This window comes from Meriones unguiculatus, chromosome 5 (genome assembly GCF_030254825.1).
Source record: "Meriones unguiculatus strain TT.TT164.6M chromosome 5, Bangor_MerUng_6.1, whole genome shotgun sequence".
Lineage (NCBI taxonomy): Eukaryota > Metazoa > Chordata > Mammalia > Rodentia > Muridae > Meriones > Meriones unguiculatus.
Genome location: NC_083353.1, coordinates 43,564,394 through 43,571,377, shown reverse-complemented (window position 1 = coordinate 43,571,377; position 6,984 = coordinate 43,564,394).

Sequence of the window (6,984 nt, the reverse complement as noted above, 5' to 3'; positions counted from 1 at the left end):
GGAGCTCCCAGGAGCCCCAGTCCCAGCACGCCACCTGCTCCTTCACTCTGCTCTCCAGAGGAGATGCTGGTATAGTTTAACTGTACCTGGGAGAGGCAGGAGAAGCCCTTCCACACACTGACCCTGACAGGGGGCCAGTTGTAAGGCATTTGAAACTCAGGAACCTGCCCAGGCAGGATGGCTTATCTAAGATAAGAGCAGGGTACCAGCCATAGCACTGGACGCTGGACACACAGATGGCAGGTTGACTTCCAGCATGTTGCCTTCCTTGTATCCCTTCACCACCCTCTGAACCTCTTAGACTCCCTGAGGCCTCTCCTCCAGGTTCCCATTGCCATGGTATCTTGTAGCCAGTGCAACACTCCAGCCAGCCAGATGGACACCACTTTGTGTGAGGATCTGGCAATGTCTGAATGAAGCCAAGCTCTGGGGAGCACAGGAGAAGAACAGGAGATCAAAGCCTGTCCCTTTCACAGCCCCTGGCCTGGAACCCGGGCTGGAGCCTCAGTACATGCATATTCATGGATGGAGAACCCATGACTTTGTTGGACCATCTGCTTCCCTTACTCGCTGGAGACAGAGCCACTGAAGGCTAAGTCTTACCCTTGCAGTCCCTGGCAGGCAGAGCCCCAGTGTGTGCAGGTTTGTCAGAGACCTGAGGGATTTCGTGGTGTTTAACTCTAGTCTCCCTGATCCCAACCCTAACCCTAACCTTAACCCCTAACCTTATCCCTAACCCTAACTGTAAACCTAACCCGACCTTGGGGGAGTTCCCAAGTTACCTTGGTCATGGTGTTGTATAACAGTAATAGAAAGCAAACTTCTATTTATTTCCTTTTATAACTAACAATCCTTCATGAATGGAGGTCAGAGCCAGCATCCAAGGCAGGAACCCAGGGGCAGGAGCTGAAGCAGAGGCTGTGGAGGAACACTGCTTACTGGCTTACTCCTCAGGCTGACATTCAGGTACATTTTTTAGACCTCCCAAGCCCACCTGCCCGGGGGTGGTACTGCGTGAACTGGGCCCTTGCACATTACTCCTTTAGAAAATAACCCACAAACTTGCCCACAGGCCAATCTCACAGAAGCGTTTTCTCAGTTGGGGCTCCTCTTCCCAGACAACTCTAGCTGTGTCAAGCTGACAAAAAGCTAACTAGGTCACCAGGCCTTAAGTGACAGCCCTGCCCTGCCAGCCACAGCCCAGGCTCTTCTCACTGCTGCATCGATGCTGCAGAACAGCTGCATTTGCCTTCCCTGGGCACCCTGATGCTGGTCAGCCAGGACTGACCTGGAAGCCCAGTCAGGTTCAGCTTTCTTGAGCACAGACATCTGTGTTCTCCTAGCTGAAGCAGAGGCTGTGAGGAGAGCCCGTCTCAGGCCAGCAGCCTGCCTGTGGCATGCCACAGGCCTCCTCACCCTCTGACTCCACAGTCTGGCATTCTGCTACTGCTGCCCCCTCTTCCCCTGACCCCCAATATCCTGCTTCTGAGCCAGTCTCCAGGGAGTTCAGGGCCTGTCCCAGCCCCCCAGCCCCCCAGCCCACAGGTTCTGTACCCACACAGGGACTTCATGGGAGCTGCATGTCCCTTCAGGGTTGGCACATCTCCTGTGGCATGCGGTGTCATCATTATACAGTATTCCAAAGTGCACATGCTGTCTGGCGCACGGGAAGATTTTTAATTAGTGGATAGCATTCAACACTCCAGAGACTTCACGTGAAGTCAGAGATGGCTGACTTCTCTGAAACCACTGGGAGCCGGAGCCACATGGGTGGCATGCCTGCGCTGGGTGGAATTAGTGTTTAGGCAGGATGTCCTCATGCGAGCCGCAGTTTCCTGACTTCCTGCGGCGGGCTGCACCCAGGCTGACCTCTGCCTTCACACCATGCCAGCGCAGTCCTGCCGGCCCTGTGCTGCGGCCTCCGGGGATTTCCACCCGTCTGCCTCCAGAGGACTGACCCAATCACTGCAGAGCGCTCCATCTATGGATTCCCTCCACTCACATTTGGAACGGGCCCAGCCACAAGGCTTGGTCTAGCCAAGGGGCACGGGGAGGTGTGGGTCGGAACTTGCTGCCTGCAGAGGCTGCTATGGGGTCGTCCCACCCGTTGTAGGAGGATGAGAGGCTGAGGGTACAGCCGGGGAAGCCGGGAGTGAACAGCCTCACTCTCTGTTACTCAAGGTACAGGAGAGCCTGGCGGATCTGCGTTAGACCTGCACCCGGCTGCCCAGAGAGCAGGGTGCTGATAAATCTTGGTTGTTTTGAGCCTTAAGCGTTATGATGGTGTTACACGGTGGAACTAGCTGATACGTACGTTTATGCCATAGGTCAGACGATCCTGCTGGAGGGCCCTGGAAAAAAGGATGTCACCACTCCTTTTTACTCCGACCTGTGCCAGTACCTAGCTACTCCCAGACCTCAGGGCCCCTCTGGTTCTCTATAATGGGGTGTGCTCACCAGCACCATGCCCCTGGCAGACTTCTGAAAGCCGCACCATCAAAGTGTCTTCTCTGTTAGGTAAGAGCTGCTGAGCGTGCCTGTTTCCTGTTGGCCCTAACTACGGCAGCCCACACACAGCTCACACACCTGGTGCTCAGCCTGCTGCCCTGTGCAACACGCTGGCTTTCAGACGTCCCGGGTAAAGGCTTCTCAGACCTTCACCAAGGTCTGCCTGGCTTGCACTGTCTCATGCATGGTCAGGTCCCTTTCAGTTCTCCCACTGTTGAGACTGTGGGATGAGAACAGACACTGTGATGGGTGATGGCCTGCTGCGGTCCCGAGCTCCTCTGCGCCGGTTTGCAGCACATGCAGTGGACATACACAACAGGAGCATCCCTGCACACCCTCACAGGTGCCATGCACACTCCCTGTGGGCACCTCTCTTCTTCCAGATGCCAGGCATTCCCCTCCAGGGCAAGGCTAGCTGTTTGGGGTCAGCATACCATCTCCGAGCCTGACAAGTACCTCCCATACAGAGGGCATGAGAAGTTTCTAGTGACCGCTTACAGAGGGGTGAGGGGCTGCTGGCTAGGCAAGGGTGAGGCTCCATTCCTCTCTGGCCCCCCAAACCTTCCCATTCTATGCTGAGTGTGCTGTGTGCTCTGCCAGACGACAGTGATCTGAGACGGAGCCTGGAAGTGACAGGTGCTTTTTGGCTCCGGGCGTGCCCCGGGCTGAGGCTGAATTGGCTGTTGCAGCCCCTGTTTCCTGGGCTAATTGGAGAAGGAGAAGGAAAAGGAGGGGCCAGAGGGGAAGATGCTGAGCACTGGGCTCAGGCTAAAGGCAACAAGGCTGGTTGTGAGAATGAGGAGCTGGGAATGGAGTGGGGGAGGGGAGTGTGTGTGTGTGTGTGTGTGTGTGTGTGTGTGTGTGTTTGTGAGACACAAGGAAAGAGAGACAAAGGTGTGGAGAAAAGCATAGAGAGAGACAGATGCAGAGATAAAGAAGGAAAAAGATCATCAGAGACAGGACGGAAGACAGAGCAAGAGGAAAGAGACAAAGAGAGAGAAGTAGGAGTGGGAAAGAACAAAATACAGAGAAACAAAAGACAGAGAGATGGACAGGGACAGGGAGAGAGACAGAGAGGCAGAGACAGAGACCAAAGATATAAAGACAGGAATGCCTTGAATCCCTTCATATCCATCAGCATATGGCTATGGTGGAGCCTCTGATGTGATCCAGCCCAGTTGGTCATAGGCCTTGCTTCCTGCCGAGCTTGTCTCCTGCTGTGCCCTGGGCTCCTTGGCTGTGGGCTTGGCCCAGGCCTGGACCACATCTTGGGCACATGTGCAACCTCAGAAGACTCAAATTGGGCAGTGAAGCTCCCTTCCATCGGCTCCCGGGCTCTTCAGGAGCAGAGCTCGTAAGAAAAGATTGTCTCTGTGATCTAGAGGACCAGTGCCCTAGATCTCCAGATTTCAGTGTTCTGTGTGAATGCTGAGGTCTGGAGCCACAGTGGATACCTGTTAGATGTTGGGAGCCCGAGTCTGAGGAGAGGCGGCTAGGGACAGCAGCTCTCGTACCTCTGCAGAGTGTCCCCATTGGTTGGCGATGTGTCACTTCTGAAGACTCTGCCCGTATTGGTTTAATGAGGACTCTAACGCCTCGGAGGAGGGTGCTGTAGGAAGGCCCATCACAGGTGGAGAGCAAGTACTGTGGGGGCACACTGGGGTGTGGTGGTTGGAAGCCGGAGCAGCAAGTAGGTGGGAAGTCACAGTGGACCCCTCCTAGTTGGCAGGACCTGTGTGGATGGGCGTGAGTTAGCGTGAAGCAGGTGCTGGGCTTGCATCCTCACCTGCTACCCTCAGCTGGGAAGTTCTGGGCCCACTATCTCAATGGGTAGAATGAACCTACCTAGAGATGACCTAGAAGGCTCTGGCATTATTTGTGTCTATGTGGAACAGGCAGTATGTATATGTATATGTATATGTATATGTATATGTATATGTATATGTATATGTATATGTATATGTATATGTACGACAACCATAGCACATGCACGAACACACACACACACACACACACACACACACACACACACACACACTTGGAAGTCAACTGTCAAGTATTGCAGTTTAAAATGTGCTTATTTATTTGGTTTGTTGGTGCGCTATCTCCTCGGCTGCCTTTATAAATATTTATCAATGTTGTCATAGTGACATTTCCTGGGAGGAGGTGAGAAGGGGAGGGGAGGAGAGAGGAGGATGTCAGAGGGAGCTGACAGGTGAAAGGAGGCAGACTCTAGGGCCCCAGACCAGTCTTGATGGGGTGGGAGTGGGGAAGCAGGGAGCCAGCTGTGGGGAATGGAGGCTATCACCTGGAGACCTGACCTATTCCCAGCCAGCTGGGGTTCTAAAACAGGATCCAGATCTCAGGGTCTCAGGTGAGGATGAATAAGAACCTCCCATCACGAGCTGAACCCACGGTGCCTTATGAAGTGAGTGGTTAACACTGCCTTGCTCTAGTGAGGGTCAGTATTTAACTCTTTCTAAAAACCGTGTGACAAAGGGGTTCCAGCCAGCCAGCTAGCAGCTCCTCATGGCTTCTGCTTGTTCGGCCCCTGCCAGGCCCTGGAGATGCATGCTGAGCCCAAACAGCCAGCCCTGCTCTCTGGGGATGCCTTGTATCTTAGCAGAAGACAAGCGTTCCCATGAGATCACTGTAAGAGCTTCCGGATGACAGCAGGGAGTGTGTGTGCCAATGTGTGCTGTGTGGGCCTGTGAGTGTATGCAGGCAGTTGCATTAGGGTATGTTCCTAGGAGGGTTTGCACACGTTTATGTACCATTGTGTATACGTTCATCTGTGTGTAAGGATTTGGTGTGTGTTTGCATGTGTGTGAGGGTTGTGGTCATGTTTGTGTGTGAACCTCTGAATGTGGTCATGTCTGTGTGTGTATGAGGGCTGCATGTGCCCATCTCATGTGCTGTGACTGATGCAAAAGCGCTCAGGACTGCAGCAGACCCAGGAAAAGACTCAGTCAGCTGTAGTGTAATGGGGAGTCCAGGTACCATAAGACAGCGGGGGCTTGACAGGCAGAGAGGAGGTTGCCATTTTGGCAACAGTGAGTTTGTGGCTCTATCAGCTAGCCTTTTCTGCATTAACAAATACCTCCAAAGCTTCAATGGGTTCACACCCACTGTTTCAGTTAGGTTTTTATTGCAGTGATAAAACACCAGGACCAAAAGCAACTTGGGGAGAAAGGGTTTATTTCAGCTTACAACTCTGAGGTCACACTCCATCACTGAGGGAAGTGAGGGCAGGAACTGAAGCAAGCGCCACATAGGAGTGCTGCTTGCCAGTTTGCTTTCATGGCTTGCTCAGCCTGCTTTATTATAGCACTTAGGGCCACCAGCTCAAAGGTGGTATCACCCGAGGTAGACTAGACCCTCCCACATCAGTCGTCAATCATGAAATGCCTTATGAGCATGCCTACAGGGAATTTGAGGGAGGCATTTCCTCAACTGAGGTTTCTCTCTCCAGAAGATGTTAGCTTGTGTAAAATTAACAACAAAACAAAAGGAAGGAAGGAGGAAGGAAGGAAGGAAGGAAGGAAGGAAGGAAGGAAGGAAGGAAGCCACTAACTATTATTCCCTGGGCTCCTCATTCTATGGTCGGCCATTTGGGCTGATGAATTCAGCAGTTCTTTTGGGTCGACTCCCATGCGGCTCTCAGCTGGGATAATAGTCTTCCTTTTAGGTCTTATGCTCCCGAAGCTACCCTGGGCTTCTTCGCGCTCCGATCCCAGAGTTTCCAGGGTGAGGATGTAAGCATGTCTTTTGAGGCCTTGGATCAGAACTAGTGCAATGTCATTTCTAATGCGTTCTATTAGCCTGGAGTCCTGACACACGGCTTTCCCCTGACTCCCAGTGCTGCTAGTGAAGCTCCTGCTGGGAAGCAGGCTGTCATCTCTACCCTCACCCCTGACTTGAGGAGCTCACCTCAGCCAGGTACTCAGTGTCTGTGATGGCTGCTTTTCTTGCCCCACTCTCATAAGCCTCACCCTCATGGGGCACCTAGAGCCTGTCCACTTACTCACCCCTGCTCCCATCCACAACCATCCTGCACCCTGTCTGCCCAACCTGCCTGCCCTGACTTCCCATCTCCGGACCCCCTGAAGTCAGAGCCTGCCATGCAGGCCCGTGGCTCACCATGGTCCCTGGGTTCCTAGATGCCAGTGACACCCTTGCTCTTGTTTCCTTCACCTTCACCCATTCCCAGGCTCATCAGCATCCCCTACTCTCTCGTAGCCTGAGAAGCTTCTTTTGGCAGCCCATTTAAAGTTTCAGTCCCACCCCTCACCCCGACCCCCTTCTCTGCTTTGATTTTACCCACAGAGCTGTCATTTCTTGCTGTGTGTTACAGCTTGGGGGCTGTCTGTTAGTTCCTTCAGGAGTGGGCGCCCACAGGCGCAAGTGCTTATAGCTGTTTATTTACCTTTATATCCCGCAACAGGCACTTGACAAGCAGCTACAGATGATTAAGAG